This window comes from Passer domesticus, chromosome 5 (genome assembly GCF_036417665.1).
Source record: "Passer domesticus isolate bPasDom1 chromosome 5, bPasDom1.hap1, whole genome shotgun sequence".
Lineage (NCBI taxonomy): Eukaryota > Metazoa > Chordata > Aves > Passeriformes > Passeridae > Passer > Passer domesticus.
In genome coordinates this window covers 57941967-57962282 of record NC_087478.1, presented here as the reverse complement: position 1 = coordinate 57962282, position 20316 = coordinate 57941967, and positions in this window count along the sequence as shown.

The following is a 20316-nucleotide window of genomic DNA, read 5'->3' as shown; positions in this document are numbered from 1 at the left end:
GCCACTAGCTTCTAGCAGTTTGAAAGTTGCAGACACAGTGCAGGTGTTGTGCGGCTTCCTTCTTGGCCTCCTAGAAGGTGCCGCGCTCTCCGTCTCTTGCTTGCCAATATGTTGCCGTGTTCCTCCTATTGTTTGGTTTGTTTTGATTTGTTTTGATGATGTTTTGGCGGGTTTTCGGAATGTTTTGGTGGTGTTTTAGAATGTTTTGTTTTCTCTTGTGTTGTTTTTATTGTCTTGGCAGGTTGTGGAATATTTGGATTCCTTTTGGCGGGTTTTCAAATATTTTGGCGGGTATTTGGAATGTTTTGGTTTGCTTTCATTTGTTTTGATTATGTTTTGGCAAGTTATTGAAAGTTTCGATCGCTTCTGACTGGTTTTCTAGTATTTTGGCATCTTTTCAGAATGTTTTGATCAGTTTTGGCGGGTTCTAAACTATTTTGTCAGGTTTTTGGAATTTTTTGGTTGGTTTTGATTTGTTTTTGTGATGTTTTGCCAAGTTTTTTGAATGTTTTGATCAGTTCTGTCTGGTTTTCTAATGTTTTGGCATCTTTTCAGAATGTTTTGATGAGTTTTGCGGGTCTAAATTATTTTGGCGGGTTGTCGGAATATTTTGGTTGGTTTTGATTTTTTTTTAATGATGTTTTGGCGGGTTTTCGGAATGTTTTGGTTGGGTTTTAGAATGTTTTGTATTCTCTTGAGTTGTTTTTATTGTGTTGACAGGTTTTGGAATGTTTGGATTCCTTTTGGCGGGTGTTCGGAATGTTTTGGCGGGTGTTCGGAATGTTTTGATTAGTTTTGACAGGTTTTGAAATATTTTGGCGGGTTTTTAGAAGGTTTTGATTTGTTTTGATTCTGTTTAGCCCAGTTTTTGGTGTGTTTGGATTAGCTTTGGTGGGCTTTCTCATGTTTTGTCAGGTTTTTTCGAATGTATTGATGACTTCTGTCTGGTTTTCTATTTTGGCGGGTTTGAAAATATTTTTGGATTAGTTTTGGCGGGTTTGAAAATATTTTGGCTCTTTGCGCAGAGATGACGGTGCCGGTTGCGGTGCGCTCCGGGGCGCTCCTTCTGCAGAAAGACGCCTAGGCAGCGGCACTTGGGACAGCTCCGCGTCTCCGTATTCTGCGTTTCTTGCCTTCTGCATCTCAGCAAAATGCTTTCCCACTAGGTCTAGCAAGGAGAAACTGTGGCAGCTGAGTAGATGTAGCCCGGCCTGCCCTTTGAAATTGACAAGTTCTTGGCATCTCAGAGCCTCAAGGCAAGAGCAAGGTTATCTATGGTAGGCTGGAGCAGAACTAGCAGCAAGCAGAGCAAAGTTGTCCAAGAATAGCTTCCATTGGAATGCTAATGGCAATTGAAGAGGCAGGCCAGTGGCAAGCCACTATCTTCTAGCAGTTTGAAAGTTGCAGACACAGTGCAGGTGTTGTGCGGCTTCCTTCTTGGCCTCCTAGAAGGTGCCGCGCTCTCCGTCTCTTGCTTGCCAATATGTTGCCGTGTTCCTCCTATTGTTTGGTTGGTTTTGATTTGTTTTGATGATGTTTTGGGGGGTTTTCGGAATGTTTTGGTGGTGTTTTAGAATGTTTTGTTTTCTCTTGTGTTATTTTTATTGTCTTGGCAGGTTGTGGAATATTTGGATTCCTTTTGGCGGGTTTTCAAATATTTTGGCGGGTATTTGGAATGTTTTGGTTTGCTTTCATTTGTTTTGATTGTGTTTTGGCAAGTTATTGAAAGTTTCGATCACTTCTGACTGGTTTTCTAGTATTTTGGCATCTTTTCAGCATGTTTTGATCAGTTTTGGCAGGTTCTAAACTATTTTGTCAGGTTTTTGGAATATTTGGTTGGTTTTGATTTGTTTTTGTGATGTTTTGCCAAGTTTTCTGAATGTTTTGATCAGTTCTGTCTGGTTTTCTAATGTTTTGGCATCTTTTCAGAATGTTTTGATGAGTTTTGTGGGTCTAAATCATTTTGGCGGGTTTTCGGAATATTTTGGTTGGTTTTGATTTGTTTTGATGATGTTTTGGCGGGTTTTCGGAATGTTTTGGTTGGGTTTTAGAATGTTTTGTATTCTCTTGAGTTGTTTTTATTGTGTTGGCAGGTTTTGGAATGTTTGGATTCCTTTTGGCGGGTGTTCGGAATGTTTTGGCGGGTGTTCGGAATGTTTTGATTAGTTTTGACGGGTTTTGAAATATTTTGGCGGGTTTTTAGAAGGTTTCGATTTGTTTTGATTTGTTTTGATTCTGTTTAGCCCAGTTTTTGGTGTGTTTGGATTAGCTTTGGTGGGCTTGATCATGTTTTGTCAGGTTTTTTCGAATGTATTGATGACTTCTGTCTGGTTTTCTATTTTGGCGGGTTTGAAAATATTTTTGGATTAGTTTTGGCGGGTTTGAAAATATTTTGGCTCTTTGCGCAGAGATGACGGTGCCGGTTGCGGTGCGCTCCGGGGCGCTCCTTCTGCGGAAAGACGCCTGGCAGCGGCACTTGGGACAGCTCCGCGTCTCCGTATTCTGCGTTTCTTGCCTTCTGCATCTCAGCAAAATGCTTTCCCACTAGGTCTAGCAAGGAGAAACTGTGGCAGCTGAGTAGATGTAGCCCGGCCCGCCCTTTGAAGTTGACAAGTTCTTGGCATCTCAGAGCCTCAAGGCAAGAGCAAGGTTATCTATGGTAGGCTGGGGCAGAACTAGCAGCAAGCAGAGCAAAGTTGTCCAAGAATACCTTCCATTGGAATGCTAATGGCAATTGAAGAGGCAGGCCAGTGGCAAGCCACTAGCTTCTAGCAGTTTGAAAGTTGCAGACACAGTGCAGGTGTTGTGCGGCTTCCTTCTTGGCCTCCTAGAAGGTGCCGTGCTCTCCGTCTCTTGCTTGCCAATATGTTGCCGTGTTCCTCCTATTGTTTGGTTTGTTTTGATTTGTTTTGATGATGTTTTGGCGGGTTTTCGGAATGTTTTGGTGGTGTTTTAGAATGTTTTGTTTTCTCTTGTGTTGTTTTTATTGTCTTGGCAGGTTGTGGAATATTTGGATTCCTTTTGGCGGGTTTTCAAATATTTTGGCGGGTATTTGGAATGTTTTGGTTTGCTTTCATTTGTTTTGATTATGTTTTGGCAAGTTATTGAAAGTTTCGATCGCTTCTGACTGGTTTTCTAGTATTTTGGCATCTTTTCAGAATGTTTTGATCAGTTTTGGCGGGTTCTAAACTATTTTGTCAGGTTTTTGGAATTTTTTGGTTGGTTTTGATTTGTTTTTGTGATGTTTTGCCAAGTTTTTTGAATGTTTTGATCAGTTCTGTCTGGTTTTCTAATGTTTTGGCATCTTTTCAGAATGTTTTGATGAGTTTTGCGGGTCTAAATTATTTTGGCGGGTTGTCGGAATATTTTGGTTGGTTTTGATTTTTTTTTAATGATGTTTTGGCGGGTTTTCGGAATGTTTTGGTTGGGTTTTAGAATGTTTTGTATTCTCTTGAGTTGTTTTTATTGTGTTGACAGGTTTTGGAATGTTTGGATTCCTTTTGGCGGGTGTTCGGAATGTTTTGGCGGGTGTTCGGAATGTTTTGATTAGTTTTGACAGGTTTTGAAATATTTTGGCGGGTTTTTAGAAGGTTTTGATTTGTTTTGATTCTGTTTAGCCCAGTTTTTGGTGTGTTTGGATTAGCTTTGGTGGGCTTTCTCATGTTTTGTCAGGTTTTTTCGAATGTATTGATGACTTCTGTCTGGTTTTCTATTTTGGCGGGTTTGAAAATATTTTTGGATTAGTTTTGGCGGGTTTGAAAATATTTTGGCTCTTTGCGCAGAGATGACGGTGCCGGTTGCGGTGCGCTCCGGGGCGCTCCTTCTGCAGAAAGACGCCTAGGCAGCGGCACTTGGGACAGCTCCGCGTCTCCGTATTCTGCGTTTCTTGCCTTCTGCATCTCAGCAAAATGCTTTCCCACTAGGTCTAGCAAGGAGAAACTGTGGCAGCTGAGTAGATGTAGCCCGGCCTGCCCTTTGAAATTGACAAGTTCTTGGCATCTCAGAGCCTCAAGGCAAGAGCAAGGTTATCTATGGTAGGCTGGAGCAGAACTAGCAGCAAGCAGAGCAAAGTTGTCCAAGAATAGCTTCCATTGGAATGCTAATGGCAATTGAAGAGGCAGGCCAGTGGCAAGCCACTATCTTCTAGCAGTTTGAAAGTTGCAGACACAGTGCAGGTGTTGTGCGGCTTCCTTCTTGGCCTCCTAGAAGGTGCCGCGCTCTCCGTCTCTTGCTTGCCAATATGTTGCCGTGTTCCTCCTATTGTTTGGTTGGTTTTGATTTGTTTTGATGATGTTTTGGGGGGTTTTCGGAATGTTTTGGTGGTGTTTTAGAATGTTTTGTTTTCTCTTGTGTTATTTTTATTGTCTTGGCAGGTTGTGGAATATTTGGATTCCTTTTGGCGGGTTTTCAAATATTTTGGCGGGTATTTGGAATGTTTTGGTTTGCTTTCATTTGTTTTGATTGTGTTTTGGCAAGTTATTGAAAGTTTCGATCACTTCTGACTGGTTTTCTAGTATTTTGGCATCTTTTCAGCATGTTTTGATCAGTTTTGGCAGGTTCTAAACTATTTTGTCAGGTTTTTGGAATATTTGGTTGGTTTTGATTTGTTTTTGTGATGTTTTGCCAAGTTTTCTGAATGTTTTGATCAGTTCTGTCTGGTTTTCTAATGTTTTGGCATCTTTTCAGAATGTTTTGATGAGTTTTGTGGGTCTAAATCATTTTGGCGGGTTTTCGGAATATTTTGGTTGGTTTTGATTTGTTTTGATGATGTTTTGGCGGGTTTTCGGAATGTTTTGGTTGGGTTTTAGAATGTTTTGTATTCTCTTGAGTTGTTTTTATTGTGTTGGCAGGTTTTGGAATGTTTGGATTCCTTTTGGCGGGTGTTCGGAATGTTTTGGCGGGTGTTCGGAATGTTTTGATTAGTTTTGACGGGTTTTGAAATATTTTGGCGGGTTTTTAGAAGGTTTCGATTTGTTTTGATTTGTTTTGATTCTGTTTAGCCCAGTTTTTGGTGTGTTTGGATTAGCTTTGGTGGGCTTGATCATGTTTTGTCAGGTTTTTTCGAATGTATTGATGACTTCTGTCTGGTTTTCTATTTTGGCGGGTTTGAAAATATTTTTGGATTAGTTTTGGCGGGTTTGAAAATATTTTGGCTCTTTGCGCAGAGATGACGGTGCCGGTTGCGGTGCGCTCCGGGGCGCTCCTTCTGCGGAAAGACGCCTGGCAGCGGCACTTGGGACAGCTCCGCGTCTCCGTATTCTGCGTTTCTTGCCTTCTGCATCTCAGCAAAATGCTTTCCCACTAGGTCTAGCAAGGAGAAACTGTGGCAGCTGAGTAGATGTAGCCCGGCCCGCCCTTTGAAGTTGACAAGTTCTTGGCATCTCAGAGCCTCAAGGCAAGAGCAAGGTTATCTATGGTAGGCTGGGGCAGAACTAGCAGCAAGCAGAGCAAAGTTGTCCAAGAATACCTTCCATTGGAATGCTAATGGCAATTGAAGAGGCAGGCCAGTGGCAAGCCACTAGCTTCTAGCAGTTTGAAAGTTGCAGACACAGTGCAGGTGTTGTGCGGCTTCCTTCTTGGCCTCCTAGAAGGTGCCGTGCTCTCCGTCTCTTGCTTGCCAATATGTTGCCGTGTTCCTCCTATTGTTTGGTTTGTTTTGATTTGTTTTGATGATGTTTTGGCGGGTTTTCGGAATGTTTTGGTGGTGTTTTAGAATGTTTTGTTTTCTCTTGTGTTGTTTTTATTGTCTTGGCAGGTTGTGGAATATTTGGATTCCTTTTGGCGGGTTTTCAAATATTTTGGCGGGTATTTGGAATGTTTTGGTTTGCTTTCATTTGTTTTGATTATGTTTTGGCAAGTTATTGAAAGTTTCGATCACTTCTGACTGGTTTTCTAGTATTTTGGCATCTTTTCAGAATGTTTTGATCAGTTTTGGCAGGTTCTAAACTATTTTGTCAGGTTTTTGGAATTTTTTGGTTGGTTTTGATTTGTTTTTATGATGTTTTGCCTAGTTTTTTCAATGTTTTGATCAGTTCTGTCTGGTTTTCTAATGTTTTGGCATCTTTTCAGAATGTTTTGATGAGTTTTGGGGGTCTAAATTATTTTGGCGGGTTTTCGGATTATTTTGGTTGGTTTTGATTTGTTTTTATGATGTTTTGGCGGGTTTTCAGAATGTTTGGGTTGGGTTTTAGAATGTTTTGTATTCTCTTGAGTTGTTTTTATTGTGTTGGCAGGTTTTGGAATGTTTGGATTCCTTTTGGCGGGTGTTCGGAATGTTTGGCGGGTGTTCGGAATGTTTTGATTAGTTTTGACGGGTTTTGAAATATTTTGGCGGGTTTTTAGAAGGTTTCAATTTGTTTTGATTTGTTTTGATTCTGTTTAGCCCAGTTTTTGGTGTGTTTGGATTAGCTTTGGTGGGCTTGATCATGTTTTGTCAGGTTTTTTCGAATGTATTGATGACTTCTGTCTGGTTTTCTATTTTGGCGGGTTTGAAAATATTTTTGGATTAGTTTTGGCGGGTTTGAAAATATTTTGGCTCTTTGCGCAGAGATGACGGTGCCGGTTGCGGTGCGCTCCGGGGCGCTCCTTCTGCGGAAAGACGCCTGGCAGCGGCACTTGGGACAGCTCCGCGTCTCCGTATTCTGCGTTTCTTGCCTTCTGCATCTCAGCAAAATGCTTTCCCACTAGGTCTAGCAAGGAGAAACTGTGGCAGCTGAGTAGATGTAGCCCGGCCCGCCCTTTGAAGTTGACAAGTTCTTGGCATCTCAGAGCCTCAAGGCAAGAGCAAGGTTATCTATGGTAGGCTGGGGCAGAACTAGCAGCAAGCAGAGCAAAGTTGTCCAAGAATACCTTCCATTGGAATGCTAATGGCAATTGAAGAGGCAGGCCAGTGGCAAGCCACTAGCTTCTAGCAGTTTGAAAGTTGCAGACACAGTGCAGGTGTTGTGCGGCTTCCTTCTTGGCCTCCTAGAAGGTGCCGCGCTCTCCGTCTCTTGCTTGCCAATATGTTGCCGTGTTCCTCCTATTGTTTGGTTTGTTTTGATTTGTTTTGATGATGTTTTGGCGGGTTTTCGGAATGTTTTGGTGGTGTTTTAGAATGTTTTGTTTTCTCTTGTGTTGTTTTTATTGTCTTGGCAGGTTGTGGAATATTTGGATTCCTTTTGGCGGGTTTTCAAATATTTTGGCGGGTATTTGGAATGTTTGGGTTTGCTTTCATTTGTTTTGATTATGTTTTGGCAAGTTATTGAATGTTTTGATCACTTCTGACTGGTTTTCTAGTATTTTGGCATCTTTTCAGAATGTTTTGATCAGTTTTGGCAGGTTCTAAACTATTTTGTCAGGTTTTTGGAATTTTTTGGTTGGTTTTGATTTGTTTTTATGATGTTTTGCCTAGTTTTTTCAATGTTTTGATCAGTTCTGTCTGGTTTTCTAATGTTTTGGCATCTTTTCAGAATGTTTTGATGAGTTTTGGGGGTCTAAATTATTTTGGCGGGTTTTCGGATTATTTTGGTTGGTTTTGATTTGTTTTTATGATGTTTTGGCGGGTTTTCAGAATGTTTGGGTTGGGTTTTAGAATGTTTTGTATTCTCTTGAGTTGTTTTTATTGTGTTGGCAGGTTTTGGAATGTTTGGATTCCTTTTGGCGGGTGTTCGGAATGTTTGGCGGGTGTTCGGAATGTTTTGATTAGTTTTGACGGGTTTTGAAATATTTTGGCGGGTTTTTAGAAGGTTTCAATTTGTTTTGATTTGTTTTGATTCTGTTTAGCCCAGTTTTTGGTGTGTTTGGATTAGCTTTGGTGGGCTTGATCATGTTTTGTCAGGTTTTTTCGAATGTATTGATGACTTCTGTCTGGTTTTCTATTTTGGCGGGTTTGAAAATATTTTTGGATTAGTTTTGGCGGGTTTGAAAATATTTTGGCTCTTTGCGCAGAGATGACGGTGCCGGTTGCGGTGCGCTCCGGGGCGCTCCTTCTGCGGAAAGACGCCTGGCAGCGGCACTTGGGACAGCTCCGCGTCTCCGTATTCTGCGTTTCTTGCCTTCTGCATCTCAGCAAAATGCTTTCCCACTAGGTCTAGCAAGGAGAAACTGTGGCAGCTGAGTAGATGTAGCCCGGCCCGCCCTTTGAAGTTGACAAGTTCTTGGCATCTCAGAGCCTCAAGGCAAGGGCAAGGTTATCTATGGTAGGCTGGGGCAGAACTGGCAGCAAGCAGAGCAAAGTTGTCCAAGAATAGCTTCCATTGGAATGCTAATGGCAATTGAAGAGGCAGGCCGGTGGCAAGCCACTAGCTTCTAGCAGTTTGAAAGTTGCAGACACAGTGCAGGTGTTGTGCGGCTTCCTTCTTGGCCTCCTAGAAGGTGCCGCGCTCTCCGTCTCTTGCTTGCCAATATGTTGCCGTGTTCCTCCTATTGTTTGGTTTGTTTTGATTTGTTTTGATGATGTTTTGGGGGGTTTTCGGAATGTTTTGGTGGTGTTTTAGAATGTTTTGTTTTCTCTTGTGTTGTTTTTACTGTCTTGGCAGGTTGTGGAATATTTGGATTCCTTTTGGCGGGTTTTCAAATATTTTGGCGGGTATTTGGAATGTTTGGGTTTGCTTTCATTTGTTTTGATTATGTTTTGGAAAGTTATTGAATGTTTCGATCACTTCTGACTAGTTTTCTAGTATTTTGGCATCTTTTCAGCATGTTTTGATCAGTTTTGGCAGGTTCTAAACTATTTTGTCAGGTTTTTGGAGTTTTTTGGTTGGTTTTGATTTGTTTTTGTGATGTTTTGCCTAGTTTTTTCAATGTTTTGATCAGTTCTGTCTGGTTTTCTAATGTTTTGGCATCTTTTCAGAATGTTTTGATGAGTTTTGCGGGTCTAAATCATTTTGGCGGGTTTTCGGAATATTTTGGTTGGTTTTGATTTGTTTTTATGATGTTTTGGCGGGTTTTCGGAATGTTTTGGTTGGGTTTTAGAATGTTTTGTATTCTCTTGAGTTGTTTTTATTGTGTTGACAGGTTTTGGAATGTTTGGATTCCTTTTGGTGGGTGTTCGGAATGTTTTGGCGGGTATTTGGAATATTTTGATTAGTTTTGACGGGTTTTGAAATATTTTGGCGGGTTTTTAGAAGGTTTCCATTTGTTTTGATTCTGTTTAGCCCAGTTTTTGGTGTGTTTGGATTAGCTTTGGTGGGCTTTCTCATGTTTTGTCAGGTTTTTTCGAATGTATTGATGACTTCTGTCTGGTTTTCTATTTTGGCGGGTTTGAAAATATTTTTGGATTAGTTTTGGCGGGTTTGAAAATATTTTGGCTCTTTGCGCAGAGATGACGGTGCCGGTTGCGGTGCGCTCCGGGGCGCTCCTTCTGCGGAAAGACGCCTGGCAGCGGCACTTGGGACAGCTCCGCGTCTCCGTATTCTGCGTTTCTTGCCTTCTGCATCTCAGCAAAATGCTTTCCCACTAGGTCTAGCAAGGAGAAACTGTGGCAGCTGAGTAGATGTAGCCCGGCCCGCCCTTTGAAGTTGACAAGTTCTTGGCATCTCAGAGCCTCAAGGCAAGGGCAAGGTTATCTATGGTAGGCTGGGGCAGAACTAGCAGCAAGCAGAGCAAAGTTGTCCAAGAATAGCTTCCATTGGAATGCTAATGGCAATTGAAGAGGCAGGCCGGTGGCAAGCCACTAGCTTCTAGCAGTTTGAAAGTTGCAGACACAGTGCAGGTGTTGTGCGGCTTCCTTCTTGGCCTCCTAGAAGGTGCCGCGCTCTCCGTCTCTTGCTTGCCAATATGTTGCCGTGTTCCTCTTATTGTTTGGTTTGTTTTGATTTGTTTTGATGATGTTTTGGCGGGTTTTCGGAATGTTTTGGTGGTGTTTTAGAATGTTTTGTTTTCTCTTGTGTTGTTTTTACTGTCTTGGCAGGTTGTGGAATATTTGGATTCCTTTTGGCGGGTTTTCAAATATTTTGGCGGGTATTTGGAATGTTTTGGTTTGCTTTCATTTGTTTTGATTATGTTTTGGCAAGTTATTGAAAGTTTCGATCACTTCTGACTGGTTTTCTAGTATTTTGGCATCTTTTCAGCATGTTTTGATCAGTTTTGGCAGGTTCTAAACTATTTTGTCAGGTTTTTGGAGTTTTTTGGTTGGTTTTGATTTGTTTTTGTGATGTTTTGCCAAGTTTTTTGAATGTTTTGATCAGTTCTGTCTGGTTTTCTAATGTTTTGGCATCTTTTCAGAATGTTTTGATGAGTTTTGCGGGTCTAAATCATTTTGGCGGGTTTTCGGAATATTTTGGTTGGTTTTGATTTGTTTTTATGATGTTTTGGCGGGTTTTCGGAATGTTTTGGTTGGGTTTTAGAATGTTTTGTATTCTCTTGAGTTGTTTTTATTGTGTTGGCAGGTTTTGGAATGTTTGGATTCCTTTTGGCGGGTGTTTGGAATGTTTTGGCGGGTGTTCGGAATGTTTTGATTAGTTTTGACGGGTTTTGAAATATTTTGGCGGGTTTTTAGAAGGTTTCAATTTGTTTTGATTTGTTTTGATTCTGTTTAGCCCAGTTTTTGGTGTGTTTGGATTAGCTTTGGTGGGCTTTCTCATGTTTTGTCAGGTTTTTTCGAATGTATTGATGACTTCTGTCTGGTTTTCTATTTTGGCGGGTTTGAAAATATTTTTGGATTAGTTTTGGCGGGTTTGAAAATATTTTGGCTCTTTGCGCAGAGATGACGGTGCCGGTTGCGGTGCGCTCCGGGGCGCTCCTTCTGCGGAAAGACGCCTAGGCAGCGGCACTTGGGACAGCTCCGCGTCTCCGTATTCTGCGTTTCTTGCCTTCTGCATCTCAGCAAAATGCTTTCCCACTAGGTCTAGCAAGGAGAAACTGTGGCAGCTGAGTAGATGTAGCCCGGCCCGCCCTTTGAAGTTGACAAGTTCTTGGCATCTCAGAGCCTCAAGGCAAGAGCAAGGTTATCTATGGTAGGCTGGGGCAGAACTAGCAGCAAGCAAAGTTGTCCAAGAATAGCTTCCATTGGAATGCTAATGGCAATTGAAGAGGCAGGCCAGTGGCAAGCCACTAGCTTCTAGCAGTTTGAAAGTTGCAGACACAGTGCAGGTGTTGTGCGGCTTCCTTCTTGGCCTCCTAGAAGGTGCCGCGCTCTCCGTCTCTTGCTTGCCAATATGTTGCCGTGTTCCTCCTATTGTTTGGTTTGTTTTGATTTGTTTTGATGATGTTTTGGGGGGTTTTCGGAATGTTTTGGTGGTGTTTTAGAATCTTTTGTTTTCTCTTGTGTTGTTTTTACTGTCTTGGCAGGTTGTGGAATATTTGGATTCCTTTTGGCGGGTTTTCAAATATTTTGGCGGGTATTTGGAATGTTTTGGTTTGCTTTCATTTGTTTTGATTGTCTTTTGGCAAGTTATTGAAAGTTTCGATCACTTCTGACTGGTTTTCTAGTATTTTGGCATCTTTTCAGAATGTTTTGATCAGGTTTGGCAGGTTCTAAACTATTTTGTCATGTTTTTGGAATTTTTTGGTTGGTTTTGATTTGTTTTTGTGATGTTTTGCCTAGTTTTTTGAATGTTTTGATCAGTTCTGTCTGGTTTTCTAATGTTTTGGCATCTTTTCAGAATGTTTTGATGACTTTTGTGGGTCTAAATCATTTTGGCGGGTTTTCGGAATATTTTGGTTGGTTTTGATTTGTTTTGATGATGTTTTGGCGGGTTTTCGGAATGTTTTGGTTGGGTTTTAGAATGTTTTGTATTCTCTTGAGTTGTTTTTATTGTGTTGGCAGGTTTTGGAATGTTTGGATTCCTTTTGGCGGGTGTTTGGAATGTTTTGGCGGGTGTTCGGAATGTTTTGATTAGTTTTGACGGGTTTTGAAATATTTTGGCGGGTTTTTAGAAGGTTTCAATTTGTTTTGATTTGTTTTGATTCTGTTTAGCCCAGCTTTGGTGTGTTTGGATTAGCTTTGGTGGGCTTGATCATGTTTTGTCAGGTTTTTTCGAATGTATTGATGACTTCTGTCTGGTTTTCTATTTTGGCGGGTTTGAAAATATTTTTGGATTAGTTTTGGCGGGTTTTAAAATATTTTGGCTCTTTGCGCAGAGATGACGGTGCCGGTTGCGGTGCGCTCCGGAGCGCTCCTTCTGCGGAAAGACGCCTAGGCAGCGGCACTTGGGACAGCTCCGCTTCTCCGTATGCTGCGTTTCTTGCCTTCTGCATCTCAGCAAAATGCTTTCCCACTAGGTCTAGCAAGGAGAAACTGTGGCAGCTGAGTAGATGTAGCCCGGCCCGCCCTTTGAAGTTGACAAGTTCTTGGCATCTCAGAGCCTCAAGGCAAGGGCAAGGTTATCTATGGTAGGCTGGGGCAGAACTGGCAGCAAGCAGAGCAAAGTTGTCCAAGAATAGCTTCCATTGGAATGCTAATGGCAATTGAAGAGGCAGGCCGGTGGCAAGCCACTAGCTTCTAGCAGTTTGAAAGTTGCAGACACAGTGCAGGTGTTGTGCGGCTTCCTTCTTGGCCTCCTAGAAGGTGCCGCGCTCTCCGTCTCTTGCTTGCCAATATGTTGCCGTGTTCCTCCTATTGTTTGGTTTGTTTTGATTTGTTTTGATGATGTTTTGGCGGGTTTTCGGAATGTTTTGGTGGTGTTTTAGAATGTTTTGTTTTCTCTTGTGTTGTTTTTACTGTCTTGGCAGGTTGTGGAATATTTGGATTCCTTTTGGCGGGTTTTCAAATATTTTGGCGGGTATTTGGAATGTTTTGGTTTGCTTTCATTTGTTTTGATTATGTTTTGGCAAGTTATTGAAAGTTTCGATCACTTCTGACTGGTTTTCTAGTATTTTGGCATCTTTTCAGCATGTTTTGATCAGTTTTGGCAGGTTCTAAACTATTTTGTCAGGTTTTTGGAGTTTTTTGGTTGGTTTTGATTTGTTTTTGTGATGTTTTGCCAAGTTTTTTGAATGTTTTGATCAGTTCTGTCTGGTTTTCTAATGTTTTGGCATCTTTTCAGAATGTTTTGATGAGTTTTGCGGGTCTAAATCATTTTGGCGGGTTTTCGGAATATTTTGGTTGGTTTTGATTTGTTTTTATGATGTTTTGGCGGGTTTTCGGAATGTTTTGGTTGGGTTTTAGAATGTTTTGTATTCTCTTGAGTTGTTTTTATTGTGTTGGCAGGTTTTGGAATGTTTGGATTCCTTTTGGCGGGTGTTTGGAATGTTTTGGCGGGTGTTCGGAATGTTTTGATTAGTTTTGACGGGTTTTGAAATATTTTGGCGGGTTTTTAGAAGGTTTCAATTTGTTTTGATTTGTTTTGATTCTGTTTAGCCCAGTTTTTGGTGTGTTTGGATTAGCTTTGGTGGGCTTTCTCATGTTTTGTCAGGTTTTTTCGAATGTATTGATGACTTCTGTCTGGTTTTCTATTTTGGCGGGTTTGAAAATATTTTTGGATTAGTTTTGGCGGGTTTGAAAATATTTTGGCTCTTTGCGCAGAGATGACGGTGCCGGTTGCGGTGCGCTCCGGGGCGCTCCTTCTGCGGAAAGACGCCTAGGCAGCGGCACTTGGGACAGCTCCGCGTCTCCGTATTCTGCGTTTCTTGCCTTCTGCATCTCAGCAAAATGCTTTCCCACTAGGTCTAGCAAGGAGAAACTGTGGCAGCTGAGTAGATGTAGCCCGGCCCGCCCTTTGAAGTTGACAAGTTCTTGGCATCTCAGAGCCTCAAGGCAAGAGCAAGGTTATCTATGGTAGGCTGGGGCAGAACTAGCAGCAAGCAAAGTTGTCCAAGAATAGCTTCCATTGGAATGCTAATGGCAATTGAAGAGGCAGGCCAGTGGCAAGCCACTAGCTTCTAGCAGTTTGAAAGTTGCAGACACAGTGCAGGTGTTGTGCGGCTTCCTTCTTGGCCTCCTAGAAGGTGCCGCGCTCTCCGTCTCTTGCTTGCCAATATGTTGCCGTGTTCCTCCTATTGTTTGGTTTGTTTTGATTTGTTTTGATGATGTTTTGGGGGGTTTTCGGAATGTTTTGGTGGTGTTTTAGAATCTTTTGTTTTCTCTTGTGTTGTTTTTACTGTCTTGGCAGGTTGTGGAATATTTGGATTCCTTTTGGCGGGTTTTCAAATATTTTGGCGGGTATTTGGAATGTTTTGGTTTGCTTTCATTTGTTTTGATTGTCTTTTGGCAAGTTATTGAAAGTTTCGATCACTTCTGACTGGTTTTCTAGTATTTTGGCATCTTTTCAGAATGTTTTGATCAGTTTTGGCAGGTTCTAAACTATTTTGTCATGTTTTTGGAATTTTTTGGTTGGTTTTGATTTGTTTTTGTGATGTTTTGCCTAGTTTTTTGAATGTTTTGATCAGTTCTGTCTGGTTTTCTAATGTTTTGGCATCTTTTCAGAATGTTTTGATGAGTTTTGTGGGTCTAAATCATTTTGGCGGGTTTTCGGAATATTTTGGTTGGTTTTGATTTGTTTTGATGATGTTTTGGCGGGTTTTCGGAATGTTTTGGTTGGGTTTTAGAATGTTTTGTATTCTCTTGAGTTGTTTTTATTGTGTTGGCAGGTTTTGGAATGTTTGGATTCCTTTTGGCGGGTGTTTGGAATGTTTTGGCGGGTGTTCGGAATGTTTTGATTAGTTTTGACGGGTTTTGAAATATTTTGGCGGGTTTTTAGAAGGTTTCAATTTGTTTTGATTTGTTTTGATTCTGTTTAGCCCAGCTTTGGTGTGTTTGGATTAGCTTTGGTGGGCTTGATCATGTTTTGTCAGGTTTTTTCGAATGTATTGATGACTTCTGTCTGGTTTTCTATTTTGGCGGGTTTGAAAATATTTTTGGATTAGTTTTGGCGGGTTTTAAAATATTTTGGCTCTTTGCGCAGAGATGACGGTGCCGGTTGCGGTGCGCTCCGGAGCGCTCCTTCTGCGGAAAGACGCCTAGGCAGCGGCACTTGGGACAGCTCCGCTTCTCCGTATGCTGCGTTTCTTGCCTTCTGCATCTCAGCAAAATGCTTTCCCACTAGGTCTAGCAAGGAGAAACTGTGGCAGCTGAGTAGATGTAGCCCGGCCCGCCCTTTGAAGTTGACAAGTTCTTGGCATCTCAGAGCCTCAAGGCAAGGGCAAGGTTATCTATGGTAGGCTGGGGCAGAACTGGCAGCAAGCAGAGCAAAGTTGTCCAAGAATAGCTTCCATTGGAATGCTAATGGCAATTGAAGAGGCAGGCCGGTGGCAAGCCACTAGCTTCTAGCAGTTTGAAAGTTGCAGACACAGTGCAGGTGTTGTGCGGCTTCCTTCTTGGCCTCCTAGAAGGTGCCGCGCTCTCCGTCTCTTGCTTGCCAATATGTTGCCGTGTTCCTCCTATTGTTTGGTTTGTTTTGATTTGTTTTGATGATGTTTTGGCGGGTTTTCGGAATGTTTTGGTGGTGTTTTAGAATGTTTTGTTTTCTCTTGTGTTGTTTTTACTGTCTTGGCAGGTTGTGGAATATTTGGATTCCTTTTGGCGGGTTTTCAAATATTTTGGCGGGTATTTGGAATGTTTTGGTTTGCTTTCATTTGTTTTGATTATGTTTTGGCAAGTTATTGAAAGTTTCGATCACTTCTGACTGGTTTTCTAGTATTTTGGCATCTTTTCAGCATGTTTTGATCAGTTTTGGCAGGTTCTAAACTATTTTGTCAGGTTTTTGGAGTTTTTTGGTTGGTTTTGATTTGTTTTTGTGATGTTTTGCCAAGTTTTTTGAATGTTTTGATCAGTTCTGTCTGGTTTTCTAATGTTTTGGCATCTTTTCAGAATGTTTTGATGAGTTTTGCGGGTCTAAATCATTTTGGCGGGTTTTCGGAATATTTTGGTTGGTTTTGATTTGTTTTTATGATGTTTTGGCGGGTTTTCGGAATGTTTTGGTTGGGTTTTAGAATGTTTTGTATTCTCTTGAGTTGTTTTTATTGTGTTGGCAGGTTTTGGAATGTTTGGATTCCTTTTGGCGGGTGTTTGGAATGTTTTGGCGGGTGTTCGGAATGTTTTGATTAGTTTTGACGGGTTTTGAATTATTTTGGCGGGTTTTTAGAAGGTTTCAATTTGTTTTGATTTGTTTTGATTCTGTTTAGCCCAGTTTTTGGTGTGTTTGGATTAGCTTTGGTGGGCTTTCTCATGTTTTGTCAGGTTTTTTCGAATGTATTGATGACTTCTGTCTGGTTTTCTATTTTGGCGGGTTTGAAAATATTTTTGGATTAGTTTTGGCGGGTTTGAAAATATTTTGGCTCTTTGCGCAGAGATGACGGTGCCGGTTGCGGTGCGCTCCGGGGCGCTCCTTCTGCGGAAAGACGCCTAGGCAGCGGCACTTGGGACAGCTCCGCGTCTCCGTATTCTGCGTTTCTTGCCTTCTGCATCTCAGCAAAATGCTTTCCCACTAGGTCTAGCAAGGAGAAACTGTGGCAGCTGAGTAGATGTAGCCCGGCCCGCCCTTTGAAGTTGACAAGTTCTTGGCATCTCAGAGCCTCAAGGCAAGAGCAAGGTTATCTATGGTAGGCTGGGGCAGAACTAGCAGCAAGCAGAGCAAAGTTGTCCAAGAATAGCTTCCATTGGAATGCTAATGGCAATTGAAGAGGCAGGCCAGTGGCAAGCCACTAGCTTCTAGCAGTTTGAAAGTTGCAGACACAGTGCAGGTGTTGTGCGGCTTCCTTCTTGGCCTCCTAGAAGGTGCCGCGCTCTCCGTCTCTTGCTTGCCAATATGTTGCCGTGTTCCTCCTATTGTTTGGTTTGTTTTGATTTGTTTTGATGATGTTTTGGGGGGTTTTCGGAATGTTTTGGTGGTGTTTTAGAATCTTTTGTTTTCTCTTGTGTTGTTTTTACTGTCTTGGCAGGTTGTGGAATATTTGGATTCCTTTTGGCGGGTTTTCAAATATTTTGGCGGGTATTTGGAATGTTTTGGTTTGCTTTCATTTGTTTTGATTGTCTTTTGGCAAGTTATTGAAAGTTTCGATCACTTCTGACTGGTTTTCTAGTATTTTGGCATCTTTTCAGAATGTTTTGATCAGTTTTGGCAGGTTCTAAACTATTTTGTCAGGTTTTTGGAATTTTTTGGTTGGTTTTGATTTGTTTTTATGATGTTTTGCCTAGTTTTTTGAATGTTTTGATCAGTTCTGTCTGGTTTTCTAATGTTTTGGCATCTTTTCAGAATGTTTTGATGAGTTTTGTGGGTCTAAATCATTTTGGCGGGTTTTCGGAATATTTTGGTTGGTTTTGATTTGTTTTTATGATGTTTTGGCGGGTTTTCGGAATGTTTTGGTTGGGTTTTAGAATGTTTTGTATTCTCTTGAGTTGTTTTTATTGTGTTGGCAGGTTTTGGAATGTTTGGATTCCTTTTGGCGGGTGTTTGGAATGTTTTGGCGGGTGTTCGGAATGTTTTGATTAGTTTTGACGGGTTTTGAAATATTTTGGCGGGTTTTTAGAAGGTTTCAATTTGTTTTGATTTGTTTTGATTCTGTTTAGCCCAGTTTTTGGTGTGTTTGGATTAGCTTTGGTGGGCTTTCTCATGTTTTGTCAGGTTTTTTCGAATGTATTGATGACTTCTGTCTGGTTTTCTATTTTGGCGGGTTTGAAAATATTTTTGGATTAGTTTTGGCGGGTTTTAAAATATTTTGGCTCTTTGCGCAGAGATGACGGTGCCGGTTGCGGTGCGCTCCGGGGCGCTCCTTCTGCGGAAAGACGCCTAGGCAGCGGCACTTGGGACAGCTCCGCGTCTCCGTATTCTGCGTTTCTTGCCTTCTGCATCTCAGCAAAATGCTTTCCCACTAGGTCTAGCAAGGAGAAACTGTGGCAGCTGAGTAGATGTAGCCCGGCCTGCCCTTTGAAATTGACAAGTTCTTGGCATCTCAGAGCCTCAAGGCAAGAGCAAGGTTATCTATGGTAGGCTGGGGCAGAACTAGCAGCAAGCAGAGCAAAGTTGTCCAAGAATAGCTTCCATTGGAATGCTAATGGCAATTGAAGAGGCAGGCCAGTGGCAAGCCACTAGCTTCTAGCAGTTTGAAAGTTGCAGACACAGTGCAGGTGTTGTGCGGCTTCCTTCTTGGCCTCCTAGAAGGTGCCGCGCTCTCCGTCTCTTGCTTGCCAATATGTTGCCGTGTTCCTCCTATTGTTTGGTTGGTTTTGATTTGTTTTGATGATGTTTTGGGGGGTTTTCGGAATGTTTTGGTGGTGTTTTAGAATGTTTTGTTTTCTCTTGTGTTGTTTTTATTGTCTTGGCAGGTTGTGGAATATTTGGATTCCTTTTGGCGGGTTTTAAAATATTTTGGCGGGTATTTGGAATGTTTTGATTTGCTTTCATTTGTTTTGATTATGTTTTGGCAAGTTATTGAAAGTTTCGATCACTTCTGACTGGTTTTCTAGTATTTTGGCATCTTTTCAGAATGTTTTGATCAGTTTTGGCAGGTTCTAAACTATTTTGTCAGGTTTTTGGAATTTTTTGGTTGGTTTTGATTTGTTTTTATGATGTTTTGCCTAGTTTTTTCAATGTTTTGATCAGTTCTGTCTGGTTTTCTAATGTTTTGGCATCTTTTCAGAATGTTTTGATGAGTTTTGCGGGTCTAAATTATTTTGGCGGGTTTTCGGAATATTTTGGTTGGTTTTGATTTTTTTTTATGATGTTTTGGCGGGTTTTCGGAATGTTTTGGTTGGGTTTTAGAATGTTTTGTATTCTCTTGAGTTGTTTTTATTGTGTTGGCAGGTTTTGGAATGTTTGGATTCTTTTTGGCGGGTGTTCGGAATGTTTGGCGGGTGTTCGGAATGTTTTGATTAGTTTTGACGGGTTTTGAAATATTTTGGCGGGTTTTTAGAAGGTTTCCATTTGTTTTGATTTGTTTTGATTCTGTTTAGCCCAGTTTTTGGTGTGTTTGGATTAGCTTTGGTGGGCTTTCTCATGTTTTGTCAGGTTTTTTCGAATGTATTGATGACTTCTGTCTGGTTTTCTATTTTGGCGGGTTTGAAAATATTTTTGGATTAGTTTTGGCGGGTTTTAAAATATTTTGGCTCTTTGCGCAGAGATGACGGTGCCGGTTGCGGTGCGCTCCGGAGCGCTCCTTCTGCGGAAAGACGCCTAGGCAGCGGCACTTGGGACAGCTCCGCGTCTCCGTATGCTGCGTTTCTTGCCTTCTGCATCTCAGCAAAATGCTTTCCCACTAGGTCTAGCAAGGAGAAACTGTGGCAGCTGAGTAGATGTAGCCCGGCCCGCCCTTTGAAGTTGACAAGTTCTTGGCATCTCAGAGCCTCAAGGGAAGAGCAAGGTTATCTATGGTAGGCTGGGGCAGAACTAGCAGCAAGCAGAGCAAAGTTGTCCAAGAATACCTTCCATTGGAATGCTAATGGCAATTGAAGAGGCAGGCCAGTGGCAAGCCACTAGCTTCTAGCAGTTTGAAAGTTGCAGACACAGTGCAGGTGTTGTGCGGCTTCCTTCTTGGCCTCCTAGAAGGTGCCGCGCTCTCCGTCTCTTGCTTGCCAATATGTTGCCGTGTTCCTCCTATTGTTTGCTTTGTTTTGATTTGTTTTGATGATGTTTTGGCGGGTTTTCGGAATGTTTTGGTGGTGTTTTAGAATGTTTTGTTTTCTCTTGTGTTGTTTTTATTGTCTTGGCAGGTTGTGGAATATTTGGATTCCTTTTGGCGGGTTTTCAAATATTTTGGCGGGTATTTGGAATGTTTTGATTTGCTTTCATTTGTTTTGATTATGTTTTGGCAAGTTATTGAAAGTTTCGATCACTTCTGACTGGTTTTCTAGTATTTTGGCATCTTTTCAGAATGTTTTGATCAGTTTTGGCGGGTTCTAAACTATTTTGTCAGGTTTTTGGAATTTTTTGGTTGGCTTTGATTTGTTTTTGTGATGTTTTGCCAAGTTTTTTGAATGTTTTGATCAGTTCTGTCTGGTTTTCTAATGTTTTGGCATCTTTTCAGAATGTTTTGATGAGTTTTGCGGGTCTAAATTATTTTGGCGGGTTGTCGGAATATTTTGGTTGGTTTTGATTTGTTTTTATGATGTTTTGGCGGGTTTTCGGAATGTTTTGGTTGGGTTTTAGAATGTTTTGTATTCTCTTGAGTTGTTTTTATTGTGTTGGCAGGTTTTGGAATGTTTGGATTCCTTTTGGCGGGTGTTCGGAATGTTTTGGCGGGTGTTCGGAATGTTTTGATTAGTTTTGACGGGTTTTGAAATATTTTGGTGGGTTTTTAGAAGGTTTCAATTTGTTTTGATTTGTTTTGATTCTGTTTAGCCCAGTTTTTGGTGTGTTTGGATTAGCTTTGGTGGGCTTTATCATGTTTTGTCAGGTTTTTTCGAATGTATTGATGACTTCTGTCTGGTGTTCTATTTTGGCAGGTTTGAAAATATTTTTG